General features: G+C 40.3%; 2 pseudogenes; both read right to left on the minus strand.

Annotated features, from left to right (window-relative positions):
• Positions 1–24,021, minus strand: part of LOC134949909 (vomeronasal type-2 receptor 26-like) — a 1,108,520-nt pseudogene that overhangs the window by 349,763 nt on the left and 734,736 nt on the right.
• On the minus strand, positions 10,677–10,796 carry LOC134953341 (5S ribosomal RNA; annotated as a pseudogene).

Below are 24,021 nucleotides of genomic sequence, written 5' to 3' on the forward strand. Positions count from 1 at the left end.
CTTCTTGTCTGTGCATAATTACTTTACATCAAGTGAGGGGGTTGCACACAGATAGAAAAAGGAAAGAAAGAGTTGGTTTTGTTTTTTTCCTTCCAAGACTGTGTAACTGCTTTTTCTTAGCCGTGGAAAAGCAAATAGCTTTGATATGTTCATTTCTTACAGCCAAATACATTTCTGCACCCACTTTATCTACGCTTTTGACTCATTTCATACTAAATCTACACCCATTGCTTTTCTCACCTGCATTTCTGCAATACTTCTCCTCTCCTACTTCCACTTTCCCTCAACCTATTTACCTACTTAACACTATGTCAAGGCTTTCTTATACTCCCCACATCACTCAGTGTCTACCTAATAATGTATCTTTATCCTTCCACCCTAATCTCCTACACCTCCTCCTCTGTCTCCCCTCCATCCCTCTGTTTCCTTCCCCCTCCTTTCCTGTTACCCCACTTTCATTTACCTCTGCCCCATGGTCCTGCTACCCAACAACTCAGCCCTGCTCCCTTTCTCCATTCCCTGTCACCTCTCCATACCCCCATCCACATCACACTGACCTCCCTCCCTGCCCACCTCCTGCAGTTTCCCCTCCTAGCACATGGCACCCGCACCATCACTACTCTCTCATCATCCCTGCCCTCAAAGTTAATCTCACCTCATCACTACAGCAACCCTGATAATCTCATTCACATCTCTCCCACAAACTCATACCCCCTATCCTGTGCCCTCTGGAATGACAGATCTGTTTGTAACAAACTGGTCCCCACTCATGACCTTTTCATTTCCAACTCCCTACACCTACTAGCCATTACTGAAACTTGGATTACGCCCTCTGACACTACTTCTCTTGCTGCTCTCTCTGCTGGGGGCCTCACATTCACACACACACACACTGACCTGGGGGTCGCCATGGGGGTGGTGTTGGGGTCCTTTTACCTTCTAGTTACTCCTACCAACTGATACCACCAGAACCATCCCTTACATTCTCTACATTTGAGGTCCATGCCATACGCCTCTTCCAACCAGTCCATCTTAGAGTAGCTGTCATTTATCGCCCCCCTGGCACTGCTTCCAAATTCATCGACAACTTTGCTTCCTGGCTTCCTCACTTCCTCTCTTCTGACATTCCCTCCATTATCCTAGGCGATTTTAACATCCCTATTGACATCCCCACTCAATCCTCTGCCTCTAAACTCCTTAACCTCACCTCTTCACTTGGTCTCTCCCAGTGGACCTCCTCACCCTCCCATGTGAATGGGAGCTCATTGGATCTGGTCTTCACTCACCGCTGTGATATTTCTGATTTTTCCAACTCCCCATTTCCCCTCTCTGACCACCACCTGTTCTCCATTAACCTATCTCTCTCGACTTCCCCATCTCTACCTCCTAAGGCTACCATCACTAAGCGTAACATTGAAGCTATTGACACCACATTCCTTTCCTCCCTGTTTGATTCACTTCTCTCTCCTATTCTCTCTCTCTCATGCCCTGAACAAGCCACTTCCACATACAATGCATCCCTTACTTCTGCTCTTGACTCTGTTGCTCCACCAACCACTATTCACCCTCGCAAATTAACACCTCAACCCTGGCACACCAAATGTACCAGATATCTGCAAAAATGCTCACTTACTGCTGAGCGACACTGGAGGAAATCACGCTCTAAGGCAGACTTCCTCCATTTCAAACTTATGCTCTCATCCTTCAGTGCTGCCCTTTCTCTTGCTAAACAGTCATACTTCAAGAATTTCAACTCTTCCCAGTCTTCCAACCCCCGGCGCCTCTTTGCCACTCTCAACTCACTCCTCTGCCCACCTCCATCTCGTCTCCCTTCCTCACTCTCTGCTCTTGACTTTGCCACTTACTTCACATCCAAAATTGACTCCATACGTCAGGACATCACACCACACCAGACCATCAGTAACCAGCTTTCTACCAACCCTCCCCATCCCTCGCACCTACTCTGACATCTTTCTCCCATGCATCTGGAGAGGAAGTCATGGCCCTCATTAGTTCCTGTCCCCTCACCACCTCCCCACTTGACCCTATCCCCTCCTGCCTCCTCTGCTACCTCTCTCCTTCTGCTTGTTCCCATCTTTCCCACCTTCTCAATCTGTCCCTCTCATCAGGCACTGTCCCCTCTGCCTTCAAACATGCACTAATCTCTCCTATTCTTAAAAAACCTACACTTGATCCAAACACTCTCTCCAACTACCGACCCATCTCTCTCCTCCCTTTTGCCTCCAAACTCCTTGAGCGTATTGTCTACAACCGCCTTACTTCCTTTCTTTCCTCACACTCATTGCTTGACCCATTCCAGTCTGGCTTCCGTCCTCTCCACTCCACTGAAACTGCCCTTACAAAAGTATGCAATGACCTCCATGCTGCTAAATCTAAGGGACACTATTCTATACTTATTCTACTTGATCTCTCTGCTGCTTTTGACACTGTGGACCATCCTCTCCTACTGCAAATTCTTCACTCCATTGGTCTGCATGACACTGCCCTCTCTTGGCTGTCCTCCTACCTTTCTGACCGTTCTTTCTCTGTCTCCTCTCATGACTCCACCTCCCCCTCTCTTCCACTAACTGTAGGGGTACCCCAAGGTTCTGTCGTTGGTCCTCTTCTATTCTCTCTCTATACGTCCTCACTAGGTAAGCTCATTATTTCTTTTGGTTTCCAATATCATCTCTATGCTGATGACACCCAAATCTATCTTTCCTCTCCAGACCTCTCCCCTGCTCTCCTCACTCGTATCTTCATCTGTCTCTCTGCTACCTCTTCCTGGATGTCCCAGCGCTTTCTTAAACTTAACATGTCTAAGACCGAGCTGATCATCTTTTCTCCCTCCCGCATAACCTCACCTCCTACAATCTCATTATCTATTTATGGCACTACTATCTCCTCTAGCCCCAAAGTGCGCTGTCTTGGAGTAATCCTTGACTCCTCCCTCTCCTTCAAACCACACATTCAGCACCTCTCACAAACCTGACACTTTCATCTAAAAAATATTTCCAGGATCAGACCCTTTCTGACCCAGGATGCTACTAAGACTCTTATCCACTCACTGGTCATCTCCAGACTGGACTACTGTAATCTGTTCCTGACTGGCATTCCTGACAAATACCTCTCTCCACTCTAATCTATCCTCAATGCTGCTGCCCGGCTCATCTTCCTCACCAAACGCACTACGTCCACCTCTCCTCTCTTACTAGATCTTCACTGGCTCCCCTTCCCTTTCAGAATCCATTTCAAGCTTCTCACACTCGCTTACAAAGCCCTCACCCACTCCTCTCCCATCTACATCTCTGACCTTATCTCCCTTTACACTCCCACCCATCCTCTTCACTCTGCTAATGCACGCCGACTCTCCTGCCTACGGATTACTTCCTCCCACTCCTACCTCCAAGATTTTTCACGTGCTGCACCACTTCTTTGGCATTCCCTACCTCTGCCCCTCAGACTCTCCACCTCTCTACAAAACTTCAAACGATCTCTCAAAACCCACTTCTTCACCAAACCCAGCCAAATCTCATCCTTACCCTCTGTTCTATGCTCTCTATGTACCCAATCTGTGTCACCCGTGTCTGTCTACCCCTCCCCTTTAGAATGTAAGCTCTCACGAGCAGGGCCCTCTTCCCTCATGTGCTTATCCTTTCCTACTTTAATAATCTTCAACTGCACCACATCCAGCAGTCTTCTGCCACCTGATACTTATTCCAGTGTCATCTGCTGATGTAACTATGTTTATTTACCCTGTACTTGTCCTATACTGTCATCAACTGTAAGTTGCTGTTTTCCTGTTTGATTATTTGTTTATGTATTCTGTAATTGGGCGCTGCAGAACCCTTGTGGCGCCATATAAATAAAGGATAATAATAATAATATGCAAATAAGAGGTAAGGTGTCTCATAGGAGACCAGTGAATGGTACATATATATAATATTATTATAATTATGTGTATATTTGTATCAGTGTATGTTCTGCAAGATAGCTATTCAATCTGAATCATATCATTTAAATTATTGATTATTGCTAGATTCATTTAGATCTGTGTGAAACCGGATACATTTGTGGCTATATAGTGAAAAATTAAAATAACAGTGTTTAAGGAAGTAAGTGTAAAGACACAAACGCAGTTCTGGCTGGTTGTAAAGGTTTATACAGAAAAAAATGGTGTTGTGTTAAGTGAGCGATTATAGTTAGTATTGCTCACATTTATAGAAGTTGTGGGATTTGTTTTATTGTGGACGCAGGGTTTTGTACACGTGTCTCAGACAAAGTACAGGACTGCGCATGCAGTGTAAGAGACACGCACGGTCACGTGTTTACGCAAAGTGCGTAAGAGTGCGGGCGCTAAGTACAAATTACACAATAGTGTCGTTTAGTTCAAAGGTGGGACAGTAGCCATGCTACAATAGCACAAAACTACCCAGTTTCTAAAAGCAGATTAGTATAAAACTGTTGTTTAAACTGTATTGCCTCTCGGAGTAAAGCTGCCTATCTGAATGAATTAAAATTTTCTGTACAGAAAAAAACAGGTGTATTTGAGTGAGTGAAAACGGAGTGAGTGGAGCTGAACCCGGGAATTCGGGATCCCATTGTGGTACACTGGGTTAGTAGAGGCCCAGTGGTGTAGGGTTTGCTACCTTACGGGATAAGAACTAAGTGTTCAAATTGAACTAAGTGTTCAAGGTGAACTATGTGTTGACAGTCCCAAGTGAACTAGGTGTTCAAAGTGAACTAGGTGTTCAGGTGGTCTACAGCAATCATAGGGCATATAGAAAACTAGTATCTATAGCCTGTGCGATTGAATCACACGTCCGTGTATTCTACACAGCACAACGTGATACCATTGTGTCATATGCGCTGTGGAAAGGCATACACAGACGGGATTGTATAGACAAAGGGGTTTTTCTTTGATAACATTGGGAAATCTCCCTGGTGGGCTTCACTGGAAAGGGTGAAGGATAGTTATCTAATTTCTCTGTTTTTCACCCTACAAACAATTCCAGTTGAAAGATACCGAAAAGGAATTTTTCGCTGCCTCTCTCAGGAAAATATTCCAACAGAACTTCGACCAAAAGAAATTACAGTGCTGTAAGGTCTGATAGGGGCCCTAAGTTGGGTACATTGCCTTCGCTATCGACAGTGCATGGTAGTACCGGCCAACGTGGGCGAGAGTGGGTGGAAGCGCTCGGAGAACTTTCACCGTCGCCTTATATTGAGTATTTTGGTATTTGTGGGAATAGCCGAGAAGGCAAGACCCACAAATTATGGGAGCCAGTTGCTCAACTAAGGGACGTATGGTAGGCAGGGTTCAGGCAGAAGAGTTGGGATCGAGAAGGTCAGACTTAAAACCGAAAAAGTATTATGTGTGGGAAATATGGTCCACACGCTGATGACTTTTTGTCTTAATGGGTACGTATGACTGACAAAGATAGGGTATCATACCCTAGGGTGGGCAGCTTTGAACCAGAGGTACTGCAGAATGTAAGCAGTAGAATATGTCTGATAAAATCCCAAAAACAAAGGGTCAGACATACAAATTGTTTAAACCTGTGGCAGCAAGAGGGGTTGGTGAGTTTGATCCTAAGGTATTGCAGGTGGTATGTCTAACCAAAGTCATATAAGACAAGAATGGAAATATAAGAACTGTTTGAACTTGTAGCAACAATAAACAAGTAGGGAAAAAAAAGAATGAAAGTACATCGCCATATGTAGAGTGGAAGCAGTTATGGCCAGCATACAAACTATAGAAAATAATAAAAATATGAAAAATATGACTGTAACCTATATATGTACCAATGAATGTTGAAGTTTTATTTAGGAGGAGAAGGTGACGTGATTGTTATCAGCCAATTCTCATGTACCCAGAGGAGTATCCAACTGGTAAAAGAAGAGCAGTAGCCTGTGGGGAAGTGGCTGAGACCAGTGGAACAGGTAAGTATGGTATCATTTGTGTACATATATAGTAACCCCCCCAAAAAAAAAAAAAAAAAAAATCAAGAAAGTAACGTCAGAAATGGCGAAAAACCTGTCCGCACATTAGTATTTGCCAGTAGGAAAGCGGACAGAGACAAGGTAACACCCGGGGATTTCTTTCAGTTACCATATAAGAAGTATTCATTCCTAGTAATGCCCCTAGTCAAGGTGAGCTCGGAAATGTTTGTTGGACCATGTACAGACCCTTAATACGGGATGAGAAGGATTGAATGAATACTTCGCATGACCTAGAAGCTTGTTAAACTTTTTTTTTTTTTTGTCTCTTGCAGTAATAGAAAACTCTCCATCTGGATAAGACCACTGGTAAACACTAATTCGGCAAATGGGAGGTGGCTGTCTCTGTGCAAATGGACGGGCTCAATAAGGCATTGAGTGTCAGGGAGCAGACTTCTGTGCAAAATTGGAAAGGGGTCACAGTAGCTTATCTTAGATAGTGTGCTATTGAACATCACAAGAATAGTGCTAGGCACAGAGAACAACAGGTGGTGAGGTTGAGGACGGTAAGTATACTGGCACATACAGGAAAGACCCATCAGTCCAAACCCCAGATCCCTAATGGTCAATAATATTTTACACTTGTAGGAAGGAAGGGCATTTTGCCAGAGATTGTAGGAGTAGTAGGACACATAGTCAATATAGACCCGATAGACAGAAAACACAAGCCACATTATTAAACACATAGACGGAACCAAGGGACATATAGTAAGGAATCATAAGCCATATAGAAAACACAGATTTGGCTAATGGGAAGAACAAAATAAATGCAACATTACCCTTTGACAAAACTTGCTGGGGTTAAGATGGGGCCTCTAAACTTTTGCTTCTTTTTCCTAGCAGAAGTGGCCCCTGATTAACTTAATTATGTTAGATGTGATATACATATACTGTGCTCCTGCTCAGTAAGTACAAAGTATGTTAGACACCCACGAAGACTAATGTCGCATTCTACTGTTCTAGATGCATGTCCATCACAGGTAGAGGAAATTATCTCACAGATACCGGGTTCCCTATGAACTTCGGATGGACAGGACACTGGACTGATGGCTGGGATAGTCCCAATAGCGATACGACAAACACAGAATTTTTTTTAAGGGGAGTAGACCAAGTAGAGAATCACTTCCCCGTAGTGCCCAATCCAGTTGTTAAATTTTTATAAAATCTTCTTCACCTCTACAAACTCATCTGTCACCAACCTCTATTCTGTTTCTCTACAGTTTCCTCTTCATCTTTTGCGTTCACACAGGGTGGTACAATACATGGACCCAAGTACAGTTCAAACTCCACATGCCTAGGTCCTTCAGAGTTCTGCCCAAACCCAGTATATCTCAACAGCACGATAACACCAGTATTACTGCAGTGTGCCTTGTCATGCACAAAGGGTGGAGAATGGGAATACTGGTGAAGGGAAATTTTGTATAGACACTGATATGCCTGTTGGTGAATGGCAAACCTGACATTTTCTTTTTCATTTTCTTCTTCTTTCTCTCCTCTAGAGATGTTTTTTTTTTCTTTTTCTTTTTTGAGTTATGCTCAGGGTACTCTACATTGCAAACACACGATAGTTAAATTAAGATACAAAAATTTGTGTTCCCTACAGGAAAAGGCAGTCTGGAGGACAAAGGGGTATGGCCAGGAGCCCTCAGGACTGTGGACAGGTGGACACGGTAAGCCAGTAGCCCCCAGAGCATACCTTCCAAGTCTAGCTGAGGTGGCACATGGTCTGACTCATCTAGGCAAAGAGGGTATGTGCAGGCTGATGAGAGCCTACTGGTGTGCGCCAGGATTCTATTCTCATGCAGGTAAGAGAGCAATGACCTGTCTTGCTTGCTTGAGGAAGAATATTGGTAAAGCAATACCAACAGAGCCATCCCATATCCCTCCTGCAGACGGATCTTTTCAGGAAATACAAATCGACTTCGTACAGTTAACACCCTTTAGGAATTATTGTTATGTATTGGTGTGCACTGATGTTTTCTCAAACTGGGTAGAGGCATTTCCTGCCGCCACGGATGCTGCTGTGTTTACCGCAAAGAAAAATTGCGCAGAAATTTGTGTGTAGATAATGATACCCCTAGAAGTAGGAGTAAAGCTTGAAATTGTACTATTGTGATCATAGATACTGTCACTAGTATTATGTAGCATCGGAACCACTCCCAGATTTTCACTCAACGAATCTCCCTCTTCGAAATTTGTTTTTGTTTTGGTATTTGTGGTTTTTTTTGGGTTGTTTATGGAAGACAACCTTATATCATGATTGATCCACACAATGATCAGAAATACACCAATGAGGTTACAGTACAGTACCTTGTTGAGATGAGCCAGCATTTGAGAACTTGACAAAAGAACTTGAAACTGTTGATTGCTGGAATGCCAAATACTAACTGTCTTGATTGTGAACCAAGAAACTGTGTGATTGTTCTTACGCTCAGGTTGCCTAATAGACAGGTGGGAAGGACCATACCAAGTTTTGTTGACAGCACTAAAGGTCGCCGAAAGAGAGACTTGGGTCCACTCGTCCCACTGCAAGAAGGTCGCTGACCGGGGAGAACTCGTGACAAAGTAGTTTATTGCTCACATTCAAAGAGAACCTTGTATCACTAGAGACTCTGTTCTGAGAAGACTGAGAGGCGGCACTGTTGAACACTACCTGAGCGTACTAAAGGATTGCAGAAAGACCAGTCATTGTAATTGATTTGTTATGAACAAGAGTTGTTTTGTTCTATTTTTCTTTTCTCTCTTTCCCGCTGACAAACATTTTCTTTCAGGATATTCTATTTTTGCGAGGTTTTTTTATGAGGAGTCGAGTGTGGGACTGGAACTGGTTCTGGAGGAAGGAGTGATTTCCTTATAGGATCCCAGGATTAGCCGATCAGTTTGTTAAAATCAGAGAAAAATCAAAGGTCTAGTAGTTATGGAGTTCGGAGGTAATCAGGAACAATCAGACAATGGCTATTCACACATTGCAGATAAAGAGCTTATTAATATATGTGGAAGAAAGGTTTATGAGTGGCTCTCCCTGAACTCCAAAGGTTTATGTTATTTAGGAAGGACACTACTTATAACCCTTGTTCAATGATTAAACAGACCTTGCATATGTTCCAGAAATGGAAACAATGTTCAGAAAATGATAGGAATATGTAGATCAAGAAAATTTTATATGTCACTGTCATGATTTGTTTGTGTCCTCTTCATCTACCCAGCAGAACCTCAATCGAATACAAACATCAGTGTACAAAGACGTAGGTACATGTAATTGATGGCAGTTATTGTTTACTGCCAAAGGGTGGACTGTCAAAGTCAAAAATATTACATAAAAAGAACATACAAACTAGACACATTATGAGTTGCTATACTTACAAATACACGCAGCGAGAACAGCAATATATGGTAACACACGCATTTACACGGACATGCCACAGAGATGGATTCAACACTTATTTCATACAGTACATAACTATAGAAATATCAAGCGCCAGACATCATGATGATTTAAAATTATATATAATGAAGTAATGTCATGTATGTGTATTATGGGAACGAAGCCAGATACACCTGTCATATTTGGTATTAAAGCAAGCAGATTAATGTGTAGATTCATTTGATACTTGTTATTAAGTTGTAGGACATTGCAAAAAATAATTATGATTAAATGTATAAAAGCTAAAATCACTTTTATTAGAACAATAGATATTCCAAACAGGTAGTGGACAGGAAGCTCAGGCCAGCCCCTTTGGAAGTCCCCAAGGCTGAACCTGTTCAGCACACGAATAGACTAGTGACTCATCATGAATGAGAAAGTCTCCTCCCCCAAACTAGATAACACATTGCTGATCACACAGGAGTGAGTTGCTGTTTGGTATCAGACGATGATGGAGTTCCTGCATGATTTTACGGAGAGAGGGAGAGTTATATGGAGAGACTTTTATACGAGAAAGATATGGTGATGTATTTGCTGGCCTGTAACTGTATGTAACTGTATGTATTAACGGCTTACTGTATGAGTTGTAACCATGTAATTATGTGTATACTGTACATTGTAATATATTGAATCCATATCCTTTTAATAACAAATATATACATCAATGAGCTTTGGAGCTCAGATAATGTGTGGGTGTATTGTTTTCTCTTATGGGATGCAGTGTTTTGCGATGTACAGCGCACTTATATCGTATATGGTAATAAGATGCGCCTGGCGTCTGCAGTATATATTAGAGTGGGCATTTTAAATATTTGTGAGGAAACAATTTGGCATTCACACCGCATATCATTTCAATCAGCAGAGTCTGGTTGTGCATGCTATTTGCATAGGAATGCAACTAAGACAGATGCCTGATGGTAATGGAGTTGCACGGGACCTGTCAGATCACTCACACCAGGCATATGCCGCTGCATGGCATATTGAGGCATGATGTATGAGGACACATCTGTAATGCAGTCATTTATGGAATACCTATATTATGAATAAGTACCTCAAATACTCCCAAAAATGTTTTAAAATAGCCAATGACCATCATATTTCTTACACTATCCCAGAGTTGGGAAGAAGCATATAGGGTTGGAATTATAGGTCATTGAATTCCTGATGGTAATATATTCCACGGTGCTAAGATCCATGTGGCAATAGCTTTCAGAAATAATCTTATGTGTCACAAAGCAATGTTAGGTAAACACAATTACGGCACCTGGGAATTCTCAGGTGGTCTCCCATCCATGTACTAACCCTGCCCAGCACTGCTTAGCTTCCAAGATCAAACAAGAATGGGCATATCCAGTGTGGTATGGCCGTACAATTGAGGGTTAGCTGCATGTTTGTTATTATATATGGACAGTATAAGAGACAAATACCGTACAATCCATATGGTAAGCCGTTGGGGAAAGAAATTATGATAAAATGAACACATTGCGTCCATTAATTCACAAGCATATAGCCAGTTTAAAAGAGCTTGTACAGTAGTTCAAAACCAAACCAAATGGAATACTACAGGGCAGCTAATTTGTATAGGTTAGAGGGTTCAATAAATATAATTATAGGACAATTACTGTATGTCTGGAGATAGTTTATAAAGGAAAATTGCAATGTGGTGGAATAATTGTATACCTAAGCGTGATATGAGTAGGATGGTATGTAGAAAGAACCTGTGTCTCAAAGGCCCCCCACTTCTGTTGTTTATCCGTATTGCTACAGTTATAGGGAGGAGAATGAGAGAATGGGGTGCCAGCTCTAGGTTAGTAAAAAGATACAGTGGAGGTGTCAAACATGCAAAAACTGAGACCCCAGGACATAATATAGGAGCATTGCATAGTCTGTATAATTCCAAAGAGAGCCTGTGCTACACTCCTGAAAGGAAATAAGAGAAATACATGATTCCCTAACAGATATAAAGAGTGTGTCTACATATATTGTAGGCACCAATTGTGTTTTCTCAGTGTGTTATATGCACAAATAGGGTTTCTGAGCTATGTAAACACTGGAATCAGTAAGGAAAAATTTGTTCCACATATGTGTATGAATCTTTATACGATACCCTGCGGTGATATCCCGTTCTGCATTGATGGTATAATGTAGTTTGATCCTGCTTCCCAAAGTGGGTTATTATGGTATTCCCGTTAGTAGTGCAGCAGGAATGCAGCTGTGCACTGCCAAGTAATTACACTGACCAAGATCTGGTATTGCCAGTCATGTGTGTACATCATGTGACCCGCTTGACGTGTCTTATGTACGTTTCGTGGTCTGCAAGAATTCATACTAGTATTGATTCTTCCCACCTCACAGTTGTCCTCTTGCTCTACATTACTCTTACTGGACAATGCATGAAACTATTTACAACAGATACAGTAGTTTACAGTTCAGCAAGTAGTTTTCTCTTTTTTACACAGCTGCTGTTCGAGTTTTACATCCAATAATTTACAACCTGAAAAATAATGAAGATGTGAAAGCAATTGTAAAGTAAAAGCTTTGTTTTTTAAGCACAATGGGTTGTATGGGTTGAGTAGGTCTTAAAAAGATTTATAGAAAATATACACTGGTCTTTTCTATTTTAAACAAATTTTACGGAAGATTATTAATAATGATTAATATAGAATTATGTGCACATTGGTAATAGCATAAAGGGTACAGAAAAAAAACATCCCATCATATATGAGATAAAAAAATGTATAAACTTATTTTATTTTTTGATTTTATATACTCTACATGTAAGGAGAAGATTAAATGGGTGGGAAAAGAAATATGTTAATAGTAGAGGTTAGATTTAATGCAAGATCAAATATAGTGCTCATAATTTGTCCCAAGAATTTTTTGGTGTTCAGATTTAAAATGTTATTTCTTTATTAAATAATTTAGATTTTAATAACTAAATTTATCATGTTAGTTTTTAGGGGATGAACATAAAATAGGTGCTCCATAGAGAATAGGTACCTTTATATTTGTTGTATGTAATACAAGTGAATGCTTCCAAAGGGTAAGTCTACCAAATATTTACTAGATTTTGAATTAAAGGTTTGTTTTGCTCTAAAAGGCCACAATTAAATATTTAAACATATTTCAACATTTACTGCATTCAATAACTTATAGATTTTTTTTAGAGGCCCTTTTGAAATTGATCATTCTTTACATAAAGCCTCAAAGTGTTGATTTGATATTCATATTTGTAATTTTACATGTTATAATGAAAAGTTTTATTTGGAGATAATGGCCCTCATTCCGAGTTGTTCGCTCGCAAGCTACTTTTAGCAGCACTGCACACGCTAGGCCGCCGCCCTCTGGGAGTATATGTTAGCTTAGCAGAATTGCTAATGAGAGGTTAGCAGTTCTGCTAATAAATATTTCCCTGTAGTTTCTGAGTAGCTCCAGACCTACTCCTGGATTGCGATCACTGCAGACTGTTTGGTTCCTGGTTTGACGTCACAAACACGCCCTGCTTTCGGCCAGCCACTCTCCCGTTTCTCCAGCCACTCCTGCATTTTTACCAGGCACGCCTGCGTTTTTAAGCACACTCCCGGAAAACGCTCAGTTTCCGCCCAGAAACACCCACTTCCTGTCAATCACACTACAAACACTCAAGCGTTGGAGAAAAATCGCTCGAGCTTGTGTAAAACTGCATAGTTTTGTGTGAAAGTACTTAGCGTGTGCTCGCTGCGTACCATGCGCATGCGCATAAATGCCGATTTTTAGCATGATCGCAATTCTGCAAAAAACGGCAACGAGCGCACAACTCGGAATGACCCCCATTGATTTGTTTTTTTCTTATAAGATCTTAAACACTGGGAATACAATCAGTGGAGCTATATCTAATAATATATATATATATATATATATATATATATATTATATTTAAATAATTTATTATGTTTTGTGCAATTTACCAGTTGGAATGTAAAATTTTTCAAAATCACAAAAAGTTTGACATACTAAAAGATCTGCTAAAGATCTAACAAACTAAAATTGCATCTACACAATAGATATACATAATAAATGACAGGTTCTGCAATATGTAAGCTCGGTAGTAATCCTAATTTTGGTTAATATAGAGAGTGAGGAAAGCTTTCTCATTTACTGTACAATAGTGTGGCAACCCGTGCAAAAGCATAGAAGAGAGCAGAAAGAAAAGAAAGAAAAATGAGAAAGTATAGTAAAGAACCCGTGTAATTGGGCCCCTGGCCGGAAACTGGCTAGGAGAATATATATATAATAGGCAATTACAAGGCAAATGGGGAAAGCATTTTGGGAAGCTAGACAGGGACTCCATATTTTATCAAACCATTTGGAGGAATTATTAATTATACTGGTCATATATTCCATCTTGTTAACATACCATATTTAAGATAGAATAGACTGCAGCGGTGGTGAGGTAGGTCCCTTCCAGTCAGTAGCTATCTGGCAAGAGATTGCAGAAAAAATGTGATGTATTAGCTTATTTTGGTGTCTAGATAATATGGGGAGCCCCAGAGGGAGAAGGAAGTGCTTAGGGTCATAAGGAATAGGAACATTAAGTATATGCGATATACATTTTATAACCTCCCACCAAAATGTAACTAACTTTTGGCAGTGCTACAAGATGTGGTGAAAGGTGCCCTCCACAGCGCACCCTCTCCAACACCTGTCTGATGTATTGTGGTACACTGCTTATAACCAGGAGGGCACGAGGTGCAACCTATATAACAGTTTATATACATTCTTTTTAATTTTCACACAAATTGAGCTAGCGTTACAGATGTGTCCTCTTTCAGTGTTGTCCGTGATACATGTTTGCTGCGGCATAGCATATCATAGCAGGTAGTGAGCGCATGCATGCACCTACTTCCCATATTCTAGTATAGGGGAGACTGTGGGAGGCAGCACTATGCCACAATGCATACACATTGTGGCAACGCCGAGACACACTGCTGCAGCAACAATGTACAGAAACACATCTGTAACATTGTCTCAGACCATTCCTGATCTTCCAAGCTCATTCTGAAGTCCATCTCCCAGGCCAATTCATATGGGTCACACTTAGTAGGAGACTCCTCAGAGAGTAGTGCATAGAGGTCAGAAATCAGACATTTAGTTGAGGAGCATCTAAAACATAAAGCCTCAAAAGTCATGAAAGGTCTACTGACTAGGATGTATTTCACTTTAAAATGAAAATGCCTGAGCTGCAGGAATTGGAAGAAGTTCTTAGAATGAAGCGATGTGAGTGCCTGAACCTAGGAGAACTGGAGAAAATTAATGTCCCTTGTAATATCATTATGATATGGGATGTCCCTCTCCTTCCACAATCCAAATGAAATTCTGTTCATGACCAGGGGTAATTCAGGGTTGGAGAGTATTGGAATAATAGGGGAAGGGCCTGGGACCAATTTTAATTTTCTAGTAAAGACCTAAATAGATAGTGAGTGGCTGATATGTAATGTTCCAGGAGTGCCAAGTGCTCAGGATCTAGAGAAGAGAGGAGATTGTGGAGACACCCAGATCATCAGCCCCGATGTCATCTCAGACCATCTTAGTACTGGGTTTACACCATTTTACACAGTGTGCAAGTTGTGTAGCTAAGTAATACCTTTTGAAGTTTTCAAAACCCAAACCGCCAGTATGAGAAGGATGCTGCAATAGTTTCAGTCATACCCAAAGATGTCTGTTGGCCCATATAAAGCAAGATATTTGAAATTGCAAAATGTTTAAAACATAGTGTTGGATATACTGTATATTGGGAGGGTTAGAAAAAGATATAAGAGGGAGCACTGTCATCTTTACCAAGTTCACACAGCCTATCCAAGAAATAAAGTGGATGAATCACAAGTAAATGTCAGATTTTATTTGGTCTAAAGTACGGAGATAGCATGAAAAAGATGATGATACCGATGTTTTAGAAAAATACCTATATATTAAATTTTTTTGTTTATGTCAAATAAATGGGAACAAGACCTCCAGGGATACCTTAATCGGCCCAGTAATACAGAAGTCGAGGACATTCTGTCTTGCTGACATTAATTTTCTAGCCCAAGCGTTGATAGTAAAGTTCAGTCTCAGAGAGAAGAGGCTGCAGGGTTTGTGTTGGGTTCAAGAGAGATAGCAAGACATCGTTTGTGTTGGGTTCAAGAGAGATAGCAAGACATCGACAAATAATGCTATTTTATGCTTCGAAGATCCAACTCATACCATGAAAATATGTGTGCTGTGACATATCCTTGCTACTAGGAGTTTCATAACTGAAGCAGAAATCAAGGGAGAAAGTGGTCAACCCTGACTGGTTTCAATGGCAATTCTGGAGGAGGGAGAGGTGATGTGATTAACAGAGACCCTAGCTCTGGGGGAGTGATACAGCACTGATATACCAACAAAGTACTTGCAGGAAAACCCCATATTGTAGAGTACCTTGAAAGCAAAAGAATACATTCTCAGCATCTAGTGCATCTAGTGCCATGATAAGCAAGGGAATTTTCTGTTTATGAATGCAATTAAACAGATCAATGGCTCTCCTAGATTTATTTGATGATTAAATAAACCCACCCTGGTCTGGGTGGACCAAATGGGGGTGAAGGGGGACCAGACAGTTGGCTTAAATTTTTGCATATATTTTAAGATCTACATTTAGGGCATTGCATGGGGTCTCTGCAAGGCTTTGGAATTACCACATTGTCAGCTTGTGTGGAATCTGGGGCAAAGACACACCTTATAAAATATGACTGAAAAGGGAGGTGAGATGCAAGGCTAGCTCTTTTATAAATTATTTATAATACTGAGCCATAAATCCATCAGGACCCAGAGTTGCTGAGGATCACAGCAGTTATATCCTACACTGAAATGTCCTCATTAAGCATAATAGTTGGGATTCTGTATCAAACGGTAAAGGGACTGCTGACAAGTATGAATGTGCTCCCTTGAGTCCAACAGATGAAGAAAGGGGAGGATCTGAAAATTATAGAATGAGCTATAAAAATCCATAAACTCCGCCATCATTACCTTGGGCTCATAAGATCTGCTCCCAGCTTATGAAGTATAATTTACAGTATTTATCATACCCACCACTTGCAATTTAATTTATTAGCCAACAAAGTATCACTCTGATCTGCCTTGTCATAAAAGTGTTGGTATAACTTCTGCAGTATAGGCCTGGTGGGAGAGAAGAACACTCAATTGGCATGTGAGGGACACTATCTGGGCAAGAAGATAAGCACAGGAAAAGCTTTTGTGTTGGGTTACTAGAGTTGAAATTTGAGATTCAAGGGAAAAGATCAAAATTTTTGCTTTTTTCCTGTATAACAGAGGCTTTGTCCATGAGAATGGCATGAATGTTGCCCTTATGTGCCTCCCAAAGAATCCCAAAGGAGATGTCAGGGGAGGTATTTTCCTCAAAATAATGACATAAGGCAACTTTAGCTTCTGCTAGAGTGGAGGGATGCAACAATAGAGATTTTTCTAGATGCCATTTACGCATTTCTCGAAGGGCAATATATATGTCTAGTATAATGTAAACTCCTGAATTATCTGTCCACATGAATGGCGTGATGCCAGCATCAATAACTAGAGCCATAATAGAATGAGAGAAATGGATCATATCAATCTGTGAATAAAGCTTGTGCAGTGTGGAAAAATGAGTATAATCTCTAGCAAGGGTTAGAGGCACTGGACTATGAGGCTTACTAGGTTAGATATGTTTACACTCAAAAAGAGGCAGCTGAGAGGAGACATTATTAATATTTACAAATATATAAAGGACAATACAAGGATATATCAGGTGATTTGTTTATCGAAAAGGCTCTACAGAGGAGACGTGGGCACCCTCTGAAGTTGGAGGAGAGAAAGTTTCATACCGAATTCAGAAAAGGGTTCTTCACAGTAAGGGCAGTAAAAATTTGGAATTCTCTGCCAGAGAAGGTTGTAATGACGGACTCAGTTAATAATACTGTATGTTTTTTTTTTTTTTTAATACAATTTTTTATTGTTTATAGACATAAGTAAACACAATATAACCAGATTACCGTTATATAATCACGGTAAGAAAATTCAAGTGTATGAAGGTAAACAGGAAAATTGTTACAATTAGAGAACCTTAGATCGCAAATCATGACATACTCATTTCCTGAATACAGTAACAATATTAGTAACAAAAATAATAGTAGGGGGGGGGGGAGACAAGGGAAGGAAGGGGAAGGGGGAGGAAGTGACTGATCTTTAATTAGAAAAATAATGTTTTATAGATGACCTTAATATAGATATAAAATTGTAGGATATGACAATATGAAAAATATTAAAGTGGTATTATTAAATAGTAAGAATGCGTATTAAGTGCCATTCCGTATTTTCATAAACTTTCATTATGCGTTCCTGAGTAGGCAAGTCTAAGGAATGTATGAAAGGAAACCATTTATCATAAAATTTACCTACATGTTTGCCTATATCAGGGAACGTATTGTTTCTATCAAAATAGAGAAATTGTAATAGTTTTAGTTTAAGTTCTTGCAGTGTAGGAGAGGAAGAGGAAATCCAATGCATTAGGATAATTTTCTTTGCAAGTGTCACAATGGTCACCAACAACGGTATATGTGGGGAGATATCCCGATTTGGGAGCCAGTTCTTGAAATTTGCACATAAGCACGCTAATGGATCGGGGAGAACGTGTGTGTCAAATAAAGAATTTATATAAACAACAACCTTATTCCAGAAGCGCCTAATCTTGCCGCATCCCCAGAAACAATGGTAAAAATTAGCATGTGAGCAATGACATTTCACACAGTTGGCAGAGGTGTTTGGTGTCATATGGTGTCTTTGAGCTGGTGAAATGTAGGCTCTGTGCAAAGTTTTCCAATGCACTTCCTGTAGATAGGAGGATTTTAAAAATTTAAGGACATTGTGGCAATGTTTAGTAAGAACTAAGGGATAATCTATGTCTGGGATGTCAACTTGCCAAGTGCTCGCCAGTAATTGCCATGGTTTCGTAGTAGAGGTAGGCAAAAGAACCGAGTAGAGAAATTTAGTGCGGTAGGGGACAGTGTTAAGACTACGTAGAAGGGAGTTAATAGAGTCAGTAGAATTTATAGACCTAGTCTGGGGGTCTAAAGAGAGAACATAATGGCGTGTTTGTAAATACATGAAAAAAGTAGACGTGTGTAATAGAAATTGTTCCTGAAGCACATTAAAAGTCAGTATATGTCCTCCAGGGTCAAAGACTTGTGAGGTAAGAGATAAACCCTTGTCTTTCCAGGTGAGGAAGAATGTGTTATAGAGTGATGGGGAGAACGAAGGGTTACCCCATAATGTGTTGTACGGAGAAGAAGTCGGATTTCTCATTAGTTTTTTATTGATAGTTAGCCATGCTGAGTAAGTGTCATGAAACAATATGTGATCCAGAATATGAGTGGGAATATCTGATTTTTTGGAATGCAGTAGAGCGCTGGGAGAGTATGGACTAAAAAGGGCTGCTCTAAGGAATACGAAGTGTAAGAGGATTTGGAGAGCAACCAATCTGAAATATACCTAAAATGGGTGGTTAAAGTATACAGTTTTAGATTTGGAAGGGACATACCTCCATGTGAACGATGAGTTTGTAATTTATGAAAAGCAATGCGAGGTCGTTTATTTTGCCATAAGAATTTAGAAGTAAGCTGGTCAAAGCGTTTCAGATCAGAAGTGGAAAGACCAATTGGTAACATCTGTAATAAGTAAAAGATTTTTGGAAAAATAATACATTTAACCACTGCTATCCTACCAAGAATAGAAAGTGGTAAATTTATCCAGGAATCATAGAGTGAGAATATTTTCGATAGGGTCGTTGAATAATTAAGTTTATATAAGGAAGAAAGATTAGAAGGAATGTGTATACCTAAATATTTAATATCTGTTTTGATTAAAGAGGAAAAAAAAGAATCAAAGGGGGACTGTGTGGTTATGCCAGGGACATTAATTGATAAAATTTCCGATTTAGAAGTATTTATCTTGAATCCTGCTTGAATACCAAAATTAGATATTAGCGAAAGTACAGAAGGTAATGAGGTAGAGGGATCAGACAGAAACAGTAAAAGATCATCTGCGTAAAGGGCTAATTTCAGTGACATATTTCCGATGAGAACGCCCTGGATAGTAGAAGAGTTTCTGATAGAGATTGCTAAAGGTTAAATGGCTATAGCGAAAAGCAACGGAGAGAGAGGGCAGCCCTGACGAGTCCCTCGAGATATAGCAAAGGGAACAGATAAATGTCCATTGCAGTAAAGTTGAGAGGTAGGTGAGGTATATAGAGTTCGAATAATAGAGATAAATGAAGAAGAAAAGCCAAACAGTTGCAAAGATTTAAATAGATGAGACCAAGTCAGAAGATCAAACGCTTTTTCTGCGTCTAAAGCTAAGACCACATTAGGAGTAGATGAAGGGTATATTGTTAAATGTTGTATTATAGAAAGGACCTTACGTATATTAGTTACCGAATGACGACCCCAGATAAAACCAGATTGGTCAGGGTGAATTATGTGAGGGAGAGAAACTTTAAGACGTTCAGCTATGATTTTTGTAAAAATTTTATAATCTAAATTTAATAAAGAGATTGGGCGATAGGAGCTGGGAAGAGAGGGGTCACGGCCTACTTTCAAAAGAACTTTTATTATAGCAGTGTTAAAATATAAAGGTAAGGTCTCCGAATGAATTATTGAATTATATAGAGCTAGAAGGTGTTTATCAATTTTGTCCAATAATAATTTGTAAAACTCACTAGTAAAACCGTCAGGACCAGGAGCTTTATTGGATTTTAAATGAGTAATGGTATAACGAACTTCTTCTAAAGTAATAGGCTTACCGAGAGAATCAAGAGATTTGGCAGGTATTTGAGGTAGTTGAGGGAAAGACCAGGACTGAGGGGAATCATTTGAGGGAGGAGTAACATCAGAATAAAGAGATTCATAAAATGATTTCATGATATTAGCAATACATTGAGGGTCATTAGTTAAAGAGCCATCAGGGAGTTTTAAAGGTTGTACTATCATAGGGGGAGAAGTGCCTTTCAGGATATTAGTAAGAAGTTTACCTATTTTATTTCCAAATTTGTGAAAACGAAAATCAACTTTGAATTTATATTTATCCCCCATTGCAGAGAGGAATTCATTGAATTGAAGTTTTATCGTTAAATACGTACATTTCGCAGATGGTGAAGGGTGTCTTTTGAAAGCTTGATAAGCTTCAGAGAGGGAAAGTTGCATTTCTAAGTAGGATTGAGCATATTTTTTCTTTAAAGCAGTAGAGTATGAAATAATGTCACCCCTAAGTACCGATTTGGCTGTTTGCCAAAACAGTGAAGGGTTTATTTCAGAATGTTGCTTATTTGAAAAATAAAACGAATCCCAAGCACCTTGTAAAAAATCACAAAACTTCGTGGAATTAGGTAAATGAGACGGAAATCTCCATTGAGGAGTCGAAGTGCGTTCTGGTAATAATTTGAAAGAGAACCAAATCAATGCATGGTCAGATATACAGATAGGTTCAATTGCCGTATCTGTTACTGTAGGGAATAGATGTTGTGTTATAAATACATAGTCAATTCTAGAGAACGTGTCATGGGCAGCGGAGTGACAGGAGAATTCTCTGTCGATGGGATGAAGTGCACGCCAAATATCAACTAGTTGTAAATTGTCACAAAAATGTGATATTCCAAGTTTGGGGAGATGTTGGGATGTCTTGGAAGTGTTGGAACGATCTAGATATGTAGAAGAGACTAAGTTAAAATCGCCACACACAATAAGGTTATCAGCAGTGAAGTGAGACAGTTTGGCCAAGAGCCTCTGGAAAAAGGATTTGCTATACACGTTCGGGGCATATATGTTACAAAGGGTAAAAACTCGGGAGCTAATAGAAAGTTGGACAATAAGAAAACGACCATTAGGATCTATATCAGATGTGAGAACCTGAATGTTGAGGTTACGTTTCGCCAATAGTACAACGCCTCTAGACTTGGAGTTGAATGGGGCCGCCGCTATAAGGGACCAATGCGACACTTGCAATTTCACGGATTCCTGTTGTGTTAGGTGAGTTTCCTGCAAAAAAGCAATATTAATATCCTTCTTAGTTAAATACATAATAATTTTACGGCGTTTAGCTGGAGAATTAATACCACCTACATTAAGCGTCCCAATTTTTAAGTCAGCCATTCATAAACTATAATCGGGTATAAAAGAAATAACAAAATGTTGATAGACACAATATCATAGATCAGAAATAAAAAATGGGAGAAGGGGACAGGGGAGGGAGGGATATAGGAATAATGTGGGAGCACACAACAAAATGAAACAATTGTTTGACAAGCAAACAAACTTCCGAGTACTAAATAGAAGATAGAGATCAAAATTAAGCTTATCATAAGTATAAATCCGGTACAATCCTCCAGAAAACTCCCCGACAATGGAATCTGAGTACTATTAAACATGTTAACAGTGAACAAGAGACCAACGTTACATAGTATGGACAACATTGCACACAGAGTGAGACATCACTAGATCAGAACGTAAGTCATAAAGTCAAAAGGGAGTCAGTGTATCAAAGATGTCCCTTGAGGCTACAATTTACTCTAAATATAATATGCCCGTAGGTGAAGTGTGAAATTTGCTATCAATGAACCTCAATTAAACAGGAAATATTAGATATGAACTATAATTATATCCCTATCATTGTGAAATACAAAACAACAAAAGAAGGATACAGGTTTTAAATTCAAACTACAAGTCAGGTCTTGGCGTTAGTGTCGATATCAGCAATGTCCGCGTGGTCATCCACGGACTCTTCCTGAAGATATGCAGCTGCATCGTCAGGGCTGGTAAAGTCTATATGTTTATCTCCATCATAGATCCGAAGTTTTGCTGGGTAAAGCACGGAGAATCTACGCTTGAGTGAAACCAGTTTCGTACAAATAGGGTTGAAGGCCTTTCTAGCTCTCATCAATTCGGCTGAAAAATCTTGGAATATAAGCAAACGGTTATTCTCCCATTGAAGGGATCGGAGCTTTCTAGATGCAGACCAGAAGGCCACTTTGTGAAGATAGTTAAGGCACCTGAATAAAGTGACACACGGACGGCCATTGGGAGAACGAGGAGAAGGACCTACTCGATGCACTCGTTCAATTACAAGGTCTTTACAAATTTCCGTGATTCCGAGTAAGTCGGGTAGGGTAGAACGTACAAAGCATGTGAGATCATCTCCCTTGACAGATTCTGGAAGGCCAATTAGCCTTATATTATTTCTTCTGGACCTATTTTCTGCGTCATCTAACTTCATCCATAGCTGGTAATTTTCTTTTTCAAGACGTTTCATATTTCCTTGGACAGTAGCCATATCATGACAAAGACCTCCAATTCTGTTCTCATTAACCGAGACCTTATGGGTTAAATGTTGCAATTGAAGAGTGATATCTGAAACCGCTTTAGATAATAACGGGGACATGACCTGCGTTATGGCTTCTGTTAAATCTGCAAATGTTATTGGTGAGTCAGGAGAGCGGTTTGATCTTGGTGAGCATACAAGAGACGCTGATGCAATTAATTTTTTAGGAGCTGGAGAGGAAGGAGGAGTAGTAATACCTGGCGCCATTGTTGTATTAGCCCTCCGTTTTTCCTGTCTGACAGGCAGGGAGGAAGCAGAGGCTTTAACCGGGGTACTAGGGGACAAGAAACGCTCCATCAGCAACAGTGAATTGTATAAAGAAAGAGGTGTGGGTGAATCACTTGTAGTAAATGCAAGGGGTAATAGAGATAAAAATAAAATATAAAGCAGAGAGTCTTGATAAATGTACAGTATGCAGTACAGCCACGCACTTTCACTGTGTGTGACAAGCGGATGGACACTGTACCTTATACTTGAATCGACTCAGGTCTGTTACTTTGACTGACAGAGGCCTTTACACTGATCGTATCTCACTCTGTTATAAGGCCCTGGAGCGCTGGTACGTCACTCCCGTTCAGCTGCGTTGATGAATCCTCTCCGCTAAACAGTTGCGGCACTGAGTGAAAAGCTCCGGCGGTACAGGAGACACTGCCGTGAGCTTGCTTGCGGATTCACTTGTCGGCAGAAGAGCAGCCCAGGGAAAAGAGCAGCCCAGGGATCACGTCCTCTCCCGCTGGCAGCCCCGGACACGCAGCTGCCACAACGGGGCACACGACAAAGGTCCCCGGCAGTAAGAACCCGGCTCTGCACGACGATGTCCCGACAGCGGCACAGCAGGAACAGTAACCGCGAGGTGCTGGTGTGAGTGAATATCTCAAGGAGACTGTAAAACAGTCGATATAACGATTCCCTTGTCGGGGGTTAACGGAGCTCTGCTGTGGTGTGCCTTCACAGCATGAGACCGGAACCGGAAGTCAATAATACTGTATGTTTAAAAATGGATTAGATAAATTCCTAGCTAAAGGAAATATCCAAGGACAAAGCACTCAAAGAAAGAGAATGTTAGAAAAAGCATGAATTATAGCTGTTATTTAGACTTATAAACATAACTTAATCTGGGTCATTATAGTTAAACTAGTTATATAAAGAGTAGTGTAAGAATTATAATACAGGTTGAA

Source organism: Pseudophryne corroboree, chromosome 8 (assembly GCF_028390025.1).
Source record: "Pseudophryne corroboree isolate aPseCor3 chromosome 8, aPseCor3.hap2, whole genome shotgun sequence".
Classification (NCBI taxonomy): domain Eukaryota; kingdom Metazoa; phylum Chordata; class Amphibia; order Anura; family Myobatrachidae; genus Pseudophryne; species Pseudophryne corroboree.